Below are 16,972 nucleotides of genomic sequence, written 5' to 3' on the forward strand. Positions count from 1 at the left end.
AAGTTGTCATTAATATCGACACTCAAATCATTTTAGTACCAAAACTTTAATTCAGGACACACTTATAAAAGTCACTGCTAAGTCATTAGGCTAATTGCAGTTCTAACAATTCCCCAGAATGAAATATGCCAACAAGGATGTCTTCGGGGTATGAATTTGAATATATGAGTTGATGTTAACACCTAGTTACCATCCAAAAACATGTTGATGCTTTTGGATGGTAACTAAGTGAAATTCCTTTTCTATTATGTTCACTCCTCAGGCTCCTCAGGAAGGATTGAAAGGAACCCCAAGAGCAGTCAGCCTGGGAGTCAGACAGATGTAAGAGCAGACACAATTGAGGAGACTTTTATGCCTTTACTGTCTAAATAATGCTTACTCACAGTTTTCAAGTTGATTTAGATAGCCTAGCAATCAGCTGAATCAGATTTTGGGGGGCATTTCTACATTTTTTTCTCTTTCAGCCCTCAACCACAAGATAAACTAACTCCTACTATAAAACTGTCAGTCTCTCTGGCATTTTGGCTTCTCAACTAACTTCTCAAGGAAGCCAAAACCTAGGAATGAAAGAATGTCCACACATGCACACAGAACGTGCTAAACCTATGTTAAAAATAAAAATAAATTAAAAAGCCGAGCGTGGAGAGGGTCCTGGATACTCGAATCTCAAAACAGACTGAGTAATAGCAAGGTCTCATTCTTCTCCACCTCATTTTACTTCTGAAAACTGCCTCAGTCATTCCTGACAGGAGACCTGAGTTCATTACTACCCCGGTGCTGAGTGTGAGACAATAGGGCTGATAGAGGAAACGTAGCCAGTGATGTAGGACATTTCAATATATGTCTCCTACTGGGTGAAGGTAATGCATTAATATTATGATGGAATAATTAAAAGCCAACCTGGGAAAGCTGCCTCAACTGTGCACATATAATAAGCTCCTTTTCTGTGAGAAATTACTCATCTGTGCTTCTGTTACTGCCAAAGGATGTGGTTGGGGCTCATGAGGGTGCTTCATTCCTCTCTTTCATTTTCTTTGTCTCTCATTTCTTGCTTTTCAATTTGTTCTTGCTCTCTCAGGTTTCCTTTCCCCTGAACTCACCCTCCCTGCAAAACACAAATGCACAATGATATCATGAAGTTGCAAAGTTGGCTTTCCCTTTCACCCACAACTAAAAGGGCAGGACCATTTAGCTAGATAAAACTTTCATTGAAGAGTTTTGCCATCTACTCCAGAGATCTGTGCTCATCAAAGGGACTCAGCATAATTTCTATGTTATAGGAGGGGAAACTTCATTTATATTAACTTCCAAGGAACCAATATCTTGGTTTATTTTTTGTGTAAATTGCTATATAGGAAAGTGTGGTCGGGGATAGTATTGCTTTAGGGGCCTTGGGTTGAGACAAACATCAGCATTTTCCTCGTTATATGGATAGAATGCCATAATGAAGTTTCCATATTTTGGTAAATTGAAGGTCATGGCAGCCAAACACATGTCAAGAAGTACAGATTCAAAATTCACACCCTAAACTGTCCGGGGGCTTTGTGTGGGTTTCCTGAGGTTTAACCAGCAGATTCTAGATGTGTCTGAAATGAGATTGTCCCTTTGTTTGCTGTGACATACACTCTTCTGGGTTTGGAGCCCTAGTTTAATAAAGAACTGAGCGCTCTACTCTCTCACTGAGAACCCATCTAATGCCACTCCTGAGGGTAGCCCCTGGCCTAGGGGATTGTGGGGAGTGATAGGTGCAGAAAGATGAGACAGGAAAGTGCATTGCCTAGGCCAGTGCTGCAAATTTAACCTCCAGATTCTGGAGTGGAATCTGAGAGTCCAGATGTCTAACAAGTCCCCGGGACCACATTTTGAGCTGTGGGGACTCGGGACCAGGGCTTCTCACACTATCAACTGAGAGGGACTAGTCCCCGCCCACCTACCCAATCTCACACAGGTCCTTGCTCCAATTTTCCTCAGACATTCTCCTGAGCCAGAGACAGTCCACAGTGACCCACTGATCATGTCTGCAGCACCCCAAAGACCAGACGCATGGCCAGAAAGTCTGCTGAGCTCCAGAATGGGTGTCTGAGAAAGAAGACAAAACGAATTCCTCACTCCACTGCTTGAGGCCACATGGTCTCTTTAACACACGGGGGAATGCTGAGTTCCTTTGGTTTTCCTGAAAACAGCCGCTGACACAAGCCTTCTATTTACAGTATTTAAAATCCATCCACAGCCTAGGCTTTGTAAAGAAGCAAGTCATGAAGTGAGCTTTCCATATGCTTCTCATCTCTGGGGTCTGCTCACCAATTGCCTCCTCATCGTGTGTTTGCCCCGGCTGCCTTACAGTCTCTCCAGATGAAATTCAAGATTCTTCGGTAACTGTAGCAGGACAACTCCTCAGACCAGTGACCTCCCAAATAGCCTCCTCATTCCTCTCATGTTCAGGGAACGGGAAAGGATGCCAGAGAGCTATGTGAGGGTGAACGAAGGCCAAAACTGTAATTTATATCTATGACCTGACAGAAAGGTGGAAACGGAGAGAATGTTACTCAATGTGTTTTCCCCCCACTGTCCTAATCTGTTCTCAACAATGTTTTGCCAAAACAAGGCATATATTTTACATGAAGTGTCTCCCATTTAAACGTTTTTGCCATAAATCGGTATTTTAAACTTAACAAGAGCGAAAGAACTCTTCTACTAGAATGTTAGCTCTTTGAAGGCAGGAATTCTGTCAGCTCATTGACTGCTGTGTCTCCAACCACCAGAACAATGCCTGGCACGTAGTGGGTGCTCAGTCAATACCCGTTGATAGCTGGCTAGCCGTATGAGTAGTGAGGGCATTGTGAGACTTCATGCATATCGTCTAGACTACATATGAAACACATACTTATCCGACCCAGTTCACCTCCTGCCAGCCTCCTCTGATTCTGTCCTCACTTTATAAACACCCTTCTCTTCTGCACAGATTCCCTCCCCAGTGTCCTTACCTCCACATGCCTCCTTTGTTCTACATTTTCCCTGATCTTGTATGTATCAAAGGCCAAGTTTGCAGCCCAAGCTTAGGAAAGGGGTAAGTTACGGCACCACTATCCTTTCTAAGGACTCTACCCAGAGCCACTGAATGGATTCATCAACCACAACAGGACAAACTGAATCTGAAAGCGGACTTCCTGTAAGTAAAAACAAAACAACAAAAACCTCACTGATTCAGAATCTACCCATTTCTCATGTTCATAAAACCATAAGAAATCAAATTTTGACCATCCTGTAAAAGTAACGACTTTATGTGAATGGTGGCCAAAAATACATGAATATTATCTATTTTATTAAAATAGGACCCTTGCTGTGGCTGGTGTGCTCAGTGGTTAGAGTGTTGGCCAGTGCATAGAAGGGTTGTGGGTTCAATTTCCGGTCAAGGGCATGTACCTGAGTTGCAGGTTCATTTCCTGGCCTGGACACTGGATGTACAGAAGGCAACCAATCGATGTGTCTCTCTCACATCCATGTCTCTCTCTCTCTCTCTCTCTCTCTCTCTCTCTCTCTCTCTCTCTCTCTCTCTCTCTCCCCCTCCCCCTTCCCTTCCACTCTCTCTAAAATTCAATGGGAAAAAATATCCTCGAGTGAGGATTAACAACAACAAAAATAGGACCCTAATAATTTTTCCAAAGTATACTCTTCCCCAGAATCTGATCCACACCCCATTATGCCTCAGCTCAGACCCACTTCTATAGGGAGTGTTATAAGAAAATCTCTGTTATAGATCAGAAAATGGGATACTTCTATGGTGTACTAGAGAGAGAAATGACTGAGAATCACCCTCTCTGAAAACTGGCTCCTCGGTGTACTTCTGGGCTGCCCAATCCCCCTCCCTGCACCACTTAGGTCTGACATTTTTTTATAGCATCCCAGATTCTGGACTCTCCCTCTCACTCCAGAAGCAAAATATATCTTCTTATGTCCCCTCTCTTCAGAGTACATTCTAAGACCAAAATAATCCAATCTATTAGTCCAAGAACTAAGAGAGTTTGGTCTTCTCCGACACCTACTATTGGCTCATTACCAAAGATATTAACTATGAAGAAGGGCTTTAAAGACTTACACCCCATGGGAGAAATATGCAGGAGAAATATGCCCCATTACTGATGTTTTCAGACCTTCAAACAGCACTAGGTAGTGCCAGACAGGTTAGTTACCTTTTCTACTCCAAGTACAAGAGGCTCCCAAACCTGAGACGGCTCATCCTAACACACCCATTAGACTTCTTATTTGAGCAGAACTCTCTGGTTCAGAGACCGTGTGAGTCACAATAACTTCCTCTCCATCAGCTCTTGTGCCAACAGTTCAGGTGACTCGAATATTTGAATCTGACAACTAGACAATAAAATAAGCCTTCCAGTTTCAAGCTTTGGGTCCATTATTTTATACATCCCTCTGCAATCTGGAAATAGTGCAAAAACCCCACCAGACCCTGGGAAAACTTGTGAAGGAGAATAGTGAGTGAAATTTTCATTAACTCATAGCAAATTCCAAATACTCTCAGGAGAAATCACATTCTAACCAGCACCAAACCTACTTTTGTTGTTCTTGAAATTTTCAACAGTGTTAACGAGAACATGAGAATTTTCATAAGACTGGAGTATGCTCTGACTGAAGTGGTTACACCACAGTTTAGCAGCAGCCTCAGGATAAAAAGCACTAAAAGTAACTTACATTAAATGCTATTGGAGCTTGCAGGACCAGATCACTAGTTCAAATTAATTATATTTTCTATTGGCATATTGATTGATTCAAAAGCCATGAATATAAATTTAGGAAGTGCCAATAACTCAGAATAAAAAAAGACTCCAGACCCATAAAGGTCGGGTTTGCAAAGTCAGGATTATTGTTCAATTGATATCTATATCTATAGCTAAATATCTATATACTAGAGGTCCCTCGCAGAAAGATTCCTGCAATAGGGCTTCCTGCTGTGGTCTCCGCTGCCCCACCTGCTTCCCTCCCTTCTCCCCGCCCCGCCGGCTTCTCTCCTTTCTCCCCCGCCCCGCCTGCTTCCCTTCCTTTTCCGCCACCCTGCTTGCTTGCTTCTCCGCAGCTTCGCTCCCTTCTGCAGCGCTTGGCTTCTTTCTACGCTGTCTTCAGTCTTCGCTCTGGCCTGGATATGCAAATTAACCACCATCTTGTTTGGGTTAATTTGCATACTTGTCCTGATTGGCTGGTGGGCGCAGCTCGTGGGTGTAGCAAAGGTACGGTCAATTTGCATGTTTCTCTTTTATTAGAGAGGATATGTATAGATATACAGATAGAGATAGAGAGAGACAGAGACAGAGATAGAGATAGAGTTGGAGATGGAGATGGAGATGGAGATATTGAAGATAGGGTTATCTTTTTTTTATGTAGCTAAATTTTAACACCACAAAATATACTTCCATTTAACATCATGTTTTCTAAGACAAAAATACTTTAAGGATTAAATTAAGGGGAAAAATCTAACTTGCTTGACTTCCAAGCTTAACCCATATTTCAGCACCACCCACCACTCAGATACCCCCAATACCACCACCCCTTCCTCCTATCTACATGGAACCCTGGGAAAGATATTTTCTACTTAGAAAGTTTAAAAAATGGGAAAACTTGACACTTTTATTTAGCTTTGAAATGTAGACTTGTTTTCTTTAAAAGTGAGGGGTGAGATTCAGGAAATATTTTGGAATTTTTGCTCCAAAATCAAATAAAATAGCCATCCTAGAATGGCTCGGTCAAGTTTTTGATGGAAAGCTTTTCAACGTTCTCCCCTTTACAAAGGAATTAAGAAAGCTGAGAAGATATATCACACAATGTCAAAGGAAGACGTCAGGTTAACAAGAAAAGTATGTCAGTTTGGTGATTTCTTTATCCAGAAAGAAGTGAATAGTAATAGAGTGGTTTGAAGACGTTGTTGCAAAGATTCCCTAGGTAGGTAGCAGCTGGGAGTAGGACCAAATGGTTACAGAAGAGTACGAAGTAGAGCCAACAATAGGGAGAGGCTTCTCAATAAGAAAGAGAATGCAATTGAAGGGAAAGTTTCCAACTGCACAAGTTTTACCAGGGCTTGTGTACGTATGTGAGGAAATATCTGTTGAGTCTTCACGGGATTCAGAGCAATGTGTGAAGTAAGAATCACATCACTACCAGAGACTCTCTGCAGACCTGATGAAAGGATGGCCCAACCCTGACTAAAGACCCACCTGGGGATCTGCTACACAATGGGAAAGACAGCTGTCCAACCAGGTTCGTGTTCCTCTGCTCACAGAACTTCTTGGAGTACTACTCAAGGACCAAACCAAATGACATCGTATTCTAAATATCTCTCTTCTTCAATGTGACACCTCAGAAATCCCCCACAATGACAGAATGTTGGCTCCTCAGCTAAACTGAAAGCAGAAATAATTCAGGGCCTAAACACTGAAAAAAGAAGGTGCTGTGCTAAGCAAAAAAACAAAAACAAAATATGCTTAAGGAAAATACATGCTTTCTTTATTTTGATCAAGTAATTTGATCACTCTAAAAATATAATCATTTGCTGGTTTGTCTTATTGAGAACTGGAGAAAAAATTATATCTTAAAAAAAGAGTTAAGCTCATCTTTAAAGACAGTTTCCCTAGGTCTGACTTGAAAAGCTATAACATAAAAGAATTTTCCCATAATGGCACCATCACACCTTCTACTTGTGACAAACTGCTTTATAACTATAGCGTCCCTGGTCCTCACAGTAAAAATACTGTATTGGAAGTTTTAGAAAAAACGAAATCTTTTGGTTTCAATTTGTTTTAAATAAACTACAATTCAACAACATGAAATAATCAAAAGTAAATTGGAACTTAGTGGTTGGGTAACCCAATCATAGCATGTGGCCTAATTGTGTTCACCCAGTCAACACCAGCACCAAGCTCTGATGAAATGAAACCATTCTACTGAAATATCCGCCCCCACTCCCCAGGGCTCTCCGGGAATGTCATATCTATCACTCACCAGGGGTTACTGCCTTCTTACTACAAACACTCCCATTGTCAGCAGATGTCTGAGTGAGGCTTGAGGGGAAAAAATTAGTGAGACTTGCTTTTTGCTCTCACAATGCTATAAAAATGCATAGTGTCACTTTCAATAATTACCTCCTTACCCCAGAATATGTTACCCTCCCCAAAATACCTTTTGGTGGGTTTAACAGTTTGGAGTTCCTTACATTCAAAAGGAAGCCAGTGCAGATGGCATCGGAAGAAGTAAAAGTTCAAGTAGTGTATCTGAGTGGTTCTCAGTCTGCTCACGTAAATCACCTGGGACATGGGAAAAAATACCATCCCCGGAGATGATCTGAGGGAGGAGCCCAAGACATTGGCTTTTTATCAAAGACTAGAGGCCCAGCGCACGATTATATCTTGCGCGTGTAGGGTCCCCTAGGCCATGCCATCAGGCCATGTGACGCTCCTCAGACACTGCCAGTGCCCCATGATGCTCCAGAATTCCCGCCCACCGTGGCCGCCGTAGGACCCATCAATGCACCTTCTGGTGAGTCCGGTAGTTGGTCGTGACGGCCTTTTATGATATAGACTAGAGGCCTGGTGCATGAAAATTCATGCACTGGAGTGGGAGGTCCCTCAGCCCAGCCTGCCCCCTCTCACAGTCCGGGAGCCCTCAGGGGTGGAAGGCAACCTGTCGATCAGGGGAAGGCGACGCCCCATCACACCTCTGCTACTGCCACTGCTGGCAGTGCAATACTCAGCCGGCCCTGGTTACTTGAGCCTCGGGTGGCCCTGGGCGGCTGGGCAGCCGCCATCTGAGGCTTGCCTGGACCTTGGGCCGGCCCTGGGCAGCTGGGCAGTCACCTCCAAGGCACAGGCAAGCATCGGGCTGGCCCTGAGTGGCTGGGGGGCTGAGGGGACTGGGGGACTCTGGAGGCAGGCATGTGGCAAGGTGGGGCTGATGGGACTGGGCGCCGCCATCTTGTGGCTGTGGGCACCACCATCTTTGAGGGTGGGGCAGACAATTAGCATATTCCCTCCTTATTGGCTGTGGGTGCTGCCATCTTTGCGACAGCATGAGGGTCAATTAGCATCTTCCCTCTTTATTAGATAGGATTCTTGGGTGATTTTACTGTGCCCTGTGAGCAAGGCAGTTTTCACTTTATTTTTTCACTGACTTTCACTTACTAAAATGTTTCACGTATTTTCAGCAATCTTAAAGCTGGAAAAAAAAAAAAAAAGAGCACCTTAGAGGTCATCTAGTTTGTGCTTCTCAAACTTCTATCAGCACCCAAGTCATCTGGGGATCTTGTAAAACAGCAGATTTCAAGTCGGAAGGTGTCAGGGAAGTTCTGAGGTTGTTTATTCCTAACAAGCTCTCAGGTGGCTCCGAGGTGGCTGGTCTGAGGACCAGACCTAGAGCAGTAAGGAAGTTCTTCCTCTGTAGCCATCACAAATGAGGAAACCGAGATCCATGGGTACTGAGGCCTCCTTACAGCAATGTAGCTAGCCCAGGGACAAACTCGGCTCAGAACCTACATCATGACTTCCGGTCCAGGGTTGTCACACAGCAGGAACCAAATGGAAATAGCATTCATTCCTTTAAAATGTAAATAAATAAATAAATAAATAAATAAATAAATAAATAAATCTTCAAGTTTTTTATGGAAAACTGGGGGGAAACTATGTTATAATAGGATTTTGGCAACTTCTAGTATAAAACACTGATTGCAATGTGGAGTTAGTGTCAAGAAACTAAGGAGATAACTACAAGTAACACAAGTAGGAATCCTATTTGTGTTTGGGGGAGGTGTTTGTTTTTAATCAGGAGGAGGAACAAATATAGGGTAAGAGAATAAAACAAACTGAACAGAAGAGAGAAACAGACTGTGTACAATCATGAAGGAGGGTACCAAGAGGGAGGTCATGAAGCAACAATAGACAGAAAATAAAAGAGTCCAGGCTGACCAAAGGGAGATAAGAATAAAAGTAGAGAGCTGGAAATGTACCACAGATTCTAGAATAAAGGGGGGAAGGAAGGAAGGAAGGAAGGAAGGAAGGAAGGAAGGAAGGAAGGAAGGAAGGAAGGAAGGAAGGAAGGAAGGAAGGAAGGAAGGAAGGAAGGTGTTCCTGGAGAAAAGAAAGAAAACATAAAATGAATTGCAAAAGAATAACAGTCATAGGAAAATAGAGCATTAAAGAATCAGAAACATGGGCATGTATAGAAAAATATTTGTCTTATCCAGTATTAAAAATAAAACAAAAAGAAGCAGTTTTATTTAATTCATCAAGGTTTATATATTTTTTCAGATTATATTTTCAAAATAAAAATTCTAATTTCTCCATAAGCAGCTAGAATCTAAGGATAGGCATGGTCTTGGGAAAAGAAGCAAGAACTCCTCTGAGGCTACCATGTCCTCCAGGAAGAAGGAGTAGAAGGGAGGACAAGGTTTAACTAAATTCAAAAGCATTCCTTCTCCCTTGTCTTGTGTAATATCAAAAGACCCAGAAACTTTCTTCTCTAGCCAGGTGACCACATGTCCTACCACAGCACGGGATAGAGGCTCCTTTGAAGCCATATTTCCAGCTCCATAAACTGCTCCAGGCAGGGAATACCCACAGTGCTGGCCTTCTCCGGGCAACATCTCCCTTGGAAATGTATCTACGAAACTAAGTATATAACGCCTACCGAGTTCTGGCTGTTCTCTCAGTCTTTCAGACAAGGGAACACTGAACCCAGTTATTCTCTAATGTACTTAGATTATGGCTCTAGAGAAGTCCATTTATCTACATATTTTCATGGGCAGCTTCCACTCCCTGGATGTGGCTCATTTCCCATTAAAAACACAAAAAGCAAACTTAGAATCATAAGGAAGAAAATAAAAATTGATGAAACTTACTTTCCTTCAAATCAGGCAGTATAAATTCAAATGCCTACAAGGACAAGGAAGGTCAGGTCTATGAATAAAGCTGGCCTGCATTAAAAAGAGCATGTGTCCCTTCTAAACGTGACTCATCTACCCAGCTCCATCCAGCGTGTTGCTATCAAGCAGAAATGTGGGCCCGATGCTGCCACAGGCAGCTGTTTTATAAGAGATGCAAGAAATTCACATTCTTAGGAGCAATCTACACTGAGTGGCCAGATTATTATGATCTCTGAACGCATAATAATCTGGCCACTCAGTGTATATCCTATATAATAAAAGGCTAATATGCAAATTGTCCCCTCCACCAGGAGTTTGACCAGCAGGCAGGCCGGCCAACCGCCCACGTCCCCTCCCCCTGGCCAGGCTGGCCGGACCCCATCCATGCACAAATTCATGCACTAGGCCTGAGTGACCAGATTATTATGCGTTCAGAGATCATAATAATCTGGCCACTCAGTGTATTAATTTCTAAATGTCAATAATTAGCTTATGTTTCTTTTTTTTTTTTTTTTTTTTGGTTCTATAACGAGTGTATCCAATTCTGTTTTAGAATCTGCATTTTCTTTAAAGAAGGTGGAAAGTTTTACTGGAGGATCAAAAACTAAGGAGGTTGCCATGATGGTCTGGGTCAGGTGGAGTCACCACAAGTACAACCCATAAAATAAAGCAAGAGTGATTCGTACTTCTATAAGGTATCTTTTCATCCTATAAAAGTGATATGAAGGTAGTTCTCACATGATGGCTCATGTGATCACTAGAATACTGCTGGCAAAAAGAATTAATCTCCCTGTTGGCATTCATTCCTATGTCTCTGTACATTGGAAGCATTTTCTTTGCATTCACAAACAATATTATTCATGTCCTATACAGGAACAAGTTTAGTTCTTGGATTTTGACTTGGAATCCCCTGGATGAACTCTTTATTAGGAGTCAATGACGGATGGAGAAGCCATGCAGAGGACTCACCCTGGCACTGGTTCGTACTATACACATTGTCTGGAAGGGCTGAGGTTGCCAGTGGAAGAGAATTCCCATGGCCTCACTGTTCAGTATCAATATTTAATGGTAAAGAGAGATGTGTTCTTTAACGTGATAACCTGCTCCTCGCGTCTCCTGAGGCCCCAGTGTAGCTGACTTTCAGGGGGCCCACATCAATCTTCCAAAACACATCTGAAACCGTCCAGTGCACATTCCAGCTGTAAATGGGAGGCACTGACCCAAGTCCAAACAAAAACAAAATCATCCAAAACCTCCTTTCTTTCCAACATCACAGGCCTCTGAGTGATGTGTTTAGATTCTCCCAGGTTGGAGTTCTTCCAGACAGGGCTGGAGACCGAAGCTACAGTGAATATCTCAGCTGACTGATTAGAGATCAGCGAACCGACCTGCAAACACATGGCTAAGCTAGGAGAACTGGCCTGTTAAGTGTATGAGGACTAGGGAACATACTTCTGTGCTAATCACTGGCATAATTTTGAGAAACATTAATGATTAAACACAGACACAAGTACAGACACACACACAAATATTGCTTTCTCAAAACTCACCGATTCCCACATTTTATTTTTTACATAGGCTGTCCACAGAATAGCAAATTAATGATCTAAAAACTAAAATAAAATAAAAAGTAAACTTTTTATTTTAGTTTTTAGCTATCAACATGGATTTGATAGAATCCATGGTAGAATCCATGGTAACTATCAACATGGATTCTAGATGGCGTTTTTACCTTTTGATGCACCTTGATTTGTACCTTTGTTTCAAACTTTTGCTTGAAAGAAATAGTCTAAATCGCTTTCTTGACATGCTCCTGTCACCCAGTTCCTTCTGTTCAGCTTCATCTAAACACAGTCCGCTGCTTGGAGATGGAGGTGGAGTTCTAATTATTTATCTTTAGCTCTCAGGAAAGTACATGAAGCAGGGGTGTCTGCAGCGTACAGGTTATGATTAAACATGTCTGGTCATGTCTGTGGGGGTGGTAGCTGCAGGGTCGGGAAAAAAGGAAGTGGTTCTGCCAAGAGTGCATTTGACTAATGAGCCTCCTGGAAAGAGTTTATACCGAGGGAATTGAGCAGAAACACAGCAGAGCAGTCCCACGAGCAGCAGGTGGAACAATGCTCAGGCACAAAGCCTGCCCACTGCTGAGATAGCTGTCATTTCTTACCTCCCCATCCCCGCCTCTGGCTTCCTTCCGGTCCTCCATGGACGGGGGCATGGATTCTAGAAAGATGGTGGCTCTTCTTCCAGGTGAATAAGGTGTTGCACATACACAAACACACACATACACACAACACACACACACACACACACACACACACACACACACACACGATTCTGAGACACGTTGGGTGTGGTACAAAGGTGTGAAGAATAAATTTTTCCAAAAGCAATGAAGTACAGCATGCCATTGATATGGTCATAGTCCAATGGGCCTCAGTAATAAATAAATCCTCTGAGAATGTATAATAGCTTTTTGTAAATTGAACTGTGTCCCCCACAAAAAGATATGTTGAAGTCTTAACCCTTGGTACCTGTAAATGTGATCTTATTTGGAAACAGGTTTTTTGCAGATGTCATTAAGATGTAAATGAAGATGAGGTCATACTGGAGTAGGACAGGCCCTTAATCTAGTGTGACTATTGTCCCTTTAAGAAAGAAGAGACACTGAGATACACAAGGAGGGAGAACACCACGCAACATTAGTGGCAGAGATTGGAGGGAAGTGGGGAAGGACTCCTCCCTACAGGTTTCCGAGGAAGCATAGCCCTGCCAACACCTTGATTTTGGACAGCTGACCTCCAGAATTGTAACACAATAAACTTCCATTATTTTAAACCATCCCGTTTGTAGTACTTTGTTATGGCAGCCGTAGTTAACTAATACATGAACCAAATACAATAAAAGTTTACTTCTCCCTCACCTGGCGGGTAGATAGCCAGCCTTCCTCCATACTCAGTATTCAAGCTCTTTTCATCTTGTGGCTCTGCCATCCACTGGGGCAAATGCCAGAAAACTACAGCCCGTGTCTCATTGTAAATGAAGTCAAACGCAGCCACACTTACCCACTGTCTATGGCTGCTCTTGTGCATCAACAGCTGAGCTGAGCACAGACAGTTCTGATTTACGATGATTTGACATAATTTTTTTACTTTACGATGGCGCGAAAATAATATGCATAGTAAAGTATGTGAGATAGTCAACACTTTATTATAATAAAATAGGCTTTGTGTTAGATGATTTTATCCAACTGTAGGCTAATGTAGGTGTTCCTAGCAGGTTTAAGGCTAAGCTATGATGTTTGGTAGGTTAGTTGTATAAACGCATTTTCAACTGAAAATATTTCCAACTTACAGTGTGTTTTTTGGAACATAATTCCACCGTAAGTCGAGGAGTATCTGTAGTTGCAAGAGAGACCCTATGACCTTCAAAAGCTAAGCTATTTACACTCCTGCTCTTTGCAGAAAAAATATACAGACCTCTGCCCCAGGGCATCATCATCATTTCCATCTAGCCAGGGAAACTGTGGAGGCGGCAAAGCAACCTTCCCAGAAATGGCACATTATCACTTCCAAATATCTAGCATTGTTTGGAAACAATCCAGTTGCAAGAACAAGTTGGAAATGTAATACAGCTGTAAATCCAGAAGGAAGAAAAAACAGATATTTGGGGAACAATTAGCAGACTCAGCCCCTGGGCAGCAGTGGGACATGTCACCCACATCAATGCAGGAGCAACAGCCATGAGGAGCCATCTCCATGGGTTTCATAGAGTCCAGAAGCTTTAAAGAAGACATCACCAAAGGGAGTCAGAGCCAGGATGGGCAACAAGAGAAGAGACAGAACGATGCTCATGGTAGCTGAGAATGCTGTTTTCTAGAGCATACAGGAGACACTGCCTCGGGACTTCTAGAGAACTGGTGGGAAGAGGAGACCTTTGTAGGCAGAAGTACTGCTTCAACTGCAGGTGGGGGATAGAGACATAGAAATTGCTTTTTCCTGTAATTATGACTCTGTATTTGTTCCAAGCTTGATATGGCCTTGGCAACCCAGTTTAAACCAAATATAAAAGCAGCTAAAATACACTTAGAAATTTAAAAAATTACAGTACCATTTGGAAAGCTTATCTCCAGTTTACTTGCAGTTTTCTTAATCTAGATCTTATACTAAAGATCCAGAGTATGAAGGTGATGATACTAAAGAGTATATCATATAATAGATTTACACACCGAACATCAATTGTTAACATCATAAAAAGAGAAATAATCACACATTATGTGTCTTTGATAGTCTTCCCAAATACATCTAGTCTTGCCAAAGAGATTGAACTTGAGTCTGATATCACCTCTAGAACAAGCTGCCAATTTGCATAAAATGCAAGAAGACATAAGAACATAGTAAATTGTGAGTGTGCAATCAGCAAAATTCACACTGTGGGACACTTGACAGGTCTTTAACCAAAACATTAGAAAAAGAAAGTGATCAAGGGAGGAAACACAGATTTTAAAAATTCTTAAAACCTTATCAAATTTTAACTAATGTTCAAGACTAAACTCTAGAGTCTAGGGATGCACATTTGAATGTTAAAACTAAACACACACACATACATACAAGGAAGTGATTACTATAACACTCAGGATAATAGTTACATGTGGCAGAAGGCAAGGGATTATATGATTGGGACGAAGCATATAAAGAGGGCTTAAGGGTGTTGGCTAAGTTCTATTTCTTGACATAGTGATGGTTATAAATGTGTTCACCTTAGAATTCATTAGGCAATTCATTAAGGAATACATGCATTAATTTGGAAGAGGTCTGTATCTGCATTTTATTTTACAATAAAAATGTAAATATCCTATATAATAAAAGGCTAATGTACTAAGTGTCCGGTAGACCAGTTGGCCATTCAACCAATCAAAGTGTAATATGCTAATGATATGCTAAGGCCACTCAACTGCTCACTATAATGTTCACTGACCACTAGGGGCAGACAGTCGACCTGTTGACCAGTCTCTATGATGTGAACTGACCACAAGGGGGCAGACACTCCGACCAGTAGCTTAGCTTGCTGCAGGGGTCCAGCCAATTGGGACTGAGCAAGACAGGCCAGATACGCCCTGGAACCCTCCTGCCGTCCCTCCCTGGCTGGCCAACCTCCTGCGTCCCTCCCTGGCCCCGATCATGCACCAGTGGGGTCCCTTGGCCTGGCCTGTGCCCTCTCACAATCCGGGACTGCTTGGGGGATGTCAGAGAGCCAGTTTTGGCCTGATCCCGCAGACCAGGCTGAGGGACCCCACTGGTGCACGAATTCATGCACTGGGCCTCTAGTTAAATTATAAAAGAAAGAAAAATGAATAACAGCAAGGTAAAAAAGACCAGAATGACTCTTATTTTTAACAAAATACAGGGTGTCCCCGAAAAATGTATGCACATTTTTTTCTGATAGCTCACTTGATGTTTCTTTCTTTTCAGGTTTAACCCATTAGAATTAACAATTATTCAAAGTATGTATACATTTTTGGGACACCCTATATATTGTTCATTAATAGAAATCCAAATGTGAGTTTAATTTCTTTTCATCAAACCCATATTTAAAAATCTCCACACTAAATTGGTGCTTTAGAGATATTGACATAATGGGTATAATATTTTTTTGAAATTAAACCAATGTAGTTTCATCCCTGGTAAACCTTACATCCCCGTGTTCCTGTAGTTTTCCCTACAACCTCTTAATTCATTGGGGTTCATTGCTTCAGGAAGTGGGCAACACATAGCTAAGAACAGCAGTCATCAGTCAGCTTCCAGATTTACATCTATAGCAATACTACTGCCTCAATGCAAAGGCTTTTGATTTAGCAGGGGCCAGGCTTTCTTGAAGAAAGAGAGGGGACTTTATCAAAATTTTTAAAAATGAACACTTTGGGTAGAAAAGCCAAGCTGAAGGACTCAGATTAATAATTACATATCAGAGAGTAGAAAAGAAACAGGATATGACCCAGAGTCAATTCTGAGAACATGGGAATTAATAAAAGGAAAGACATTTCTGTGTTAGAAGAAATAGCAAAAGGAGCAAGAGAGGGACAGGTATCAAATGTGAGAAATCTACTACCCTCCTCTCCACCCAGAGGTCAAATCTCAGGGGCAGAGAGTAGTCAGTCAACAGAAGAAGCACCTTGGGGGCACCCAGGGAGCCACTGTTGATCTGCTTTGCTGGGCGCAGCTTGGGCCCCTCACAAACCATCCTGAGAAGCTCTGCGTTTGGAATGGCACAGCATCCAACACGGTGGGAGCAGTGGGAGGTGCAATACAGTCTCTGTGGTTGAAGGAGGGGCCTGTGTGGGAGTTGAAGGACTAGTCCCAAGGGGTTCACACGCTCTGGTGACATGCGGAGAAAGAAATCAGACGAACCCATGTGCTCTGGTGGGGAATATGGAGATGTTCAGAACCTGGTCCAAAAAAGACCTGCAACATTGATCAGAAGTCTCCGGATCAAAGGGACACAAGCATCAGTAATAGAAATTAGCAGGATGCTCAAAAGGTGAGTAACACCCTGGGACCAGGCAAGCCAGGTGCTGCAGGGTGAGGCCGGCAGAGGCCAGGAGGACAGCGGAAAGATTAGAGTCAAGCCCCCCAGTGCCACTGCCTTCATTGTAGGCAACCTCCCCCCTCGCTCCCAGATGCCACTGCAAAAAATGGAAAGAAATCTTTCCAGATGCCACTTACTGAAAACCAACCACGCTTTGAAATAAACAATGACTAAGATATCTAATTTTGGCTAAAAACACACTGGCTCCAACTAAGGCTACTAGACTAGGAGAAATTATCTCCTCTGAGCAGAGTGGAGCCTGAAGAGTAACACTGAGACTGATTCTAGAAAACAAAATCACATTTCTGCCTTCCTAAGTTGTGATGTATAAATTTCGATCGCTGCAATAGAAGAAAGTTTTTCATACTTGGATCAATGCTACTGCCTGTCAAAAAGTCACTTCACCTTCTCTAAACTATTACTACTACTACTATTTCTACTACTATACACGTGCACACACACACACATAAG

General features: G+C 42.4%; 2 long non-coding RNA genes across 2 annotated transcripts in view; one reads left to right on the forward strand and one right to left on the reverse strand.

Annotated features, from left to right (window-relative positions):
* Positions 1-16,972, reverse strand: part of LOC114230635 (uncharacterized) — a 155,560-nt gene that overhangs the window by 65,396 nt on the left and 73,192 nt on the right. The gene's annotated exons all lie outside the window — the stretch shown is intronic.
* On the forward strand, positions 10,471-12,629 carry LOC129150511 (uncharacterized). The gene is made up of 3 exons (XR_008557261.1): positions 10,471-10,611; positions 10,790-10,895; positions 12,479-12,629. It is a non-coding gene; the product is annotated as an uncharacterized LOC129150511 (long non-coding RNA).

The sequence above is a fragment of the Eptesicus fuscus genome, chromosome 10 (genome assembly GCF_027574615.1).
Source record: "Eptesicus fuscus isolate TK198812 chromosome 10, DD_ASM_mEF_20220401, whole genome shotgun sequence".
In the NCBI taxonomy this organism is placed as follows: domain Eukaryota; kingdom Metazoa; phylum Chordata; class Mammalia; order Chiroptera; family Vespertilionidae; genus Eptesicus; species Eptesicus fuscus.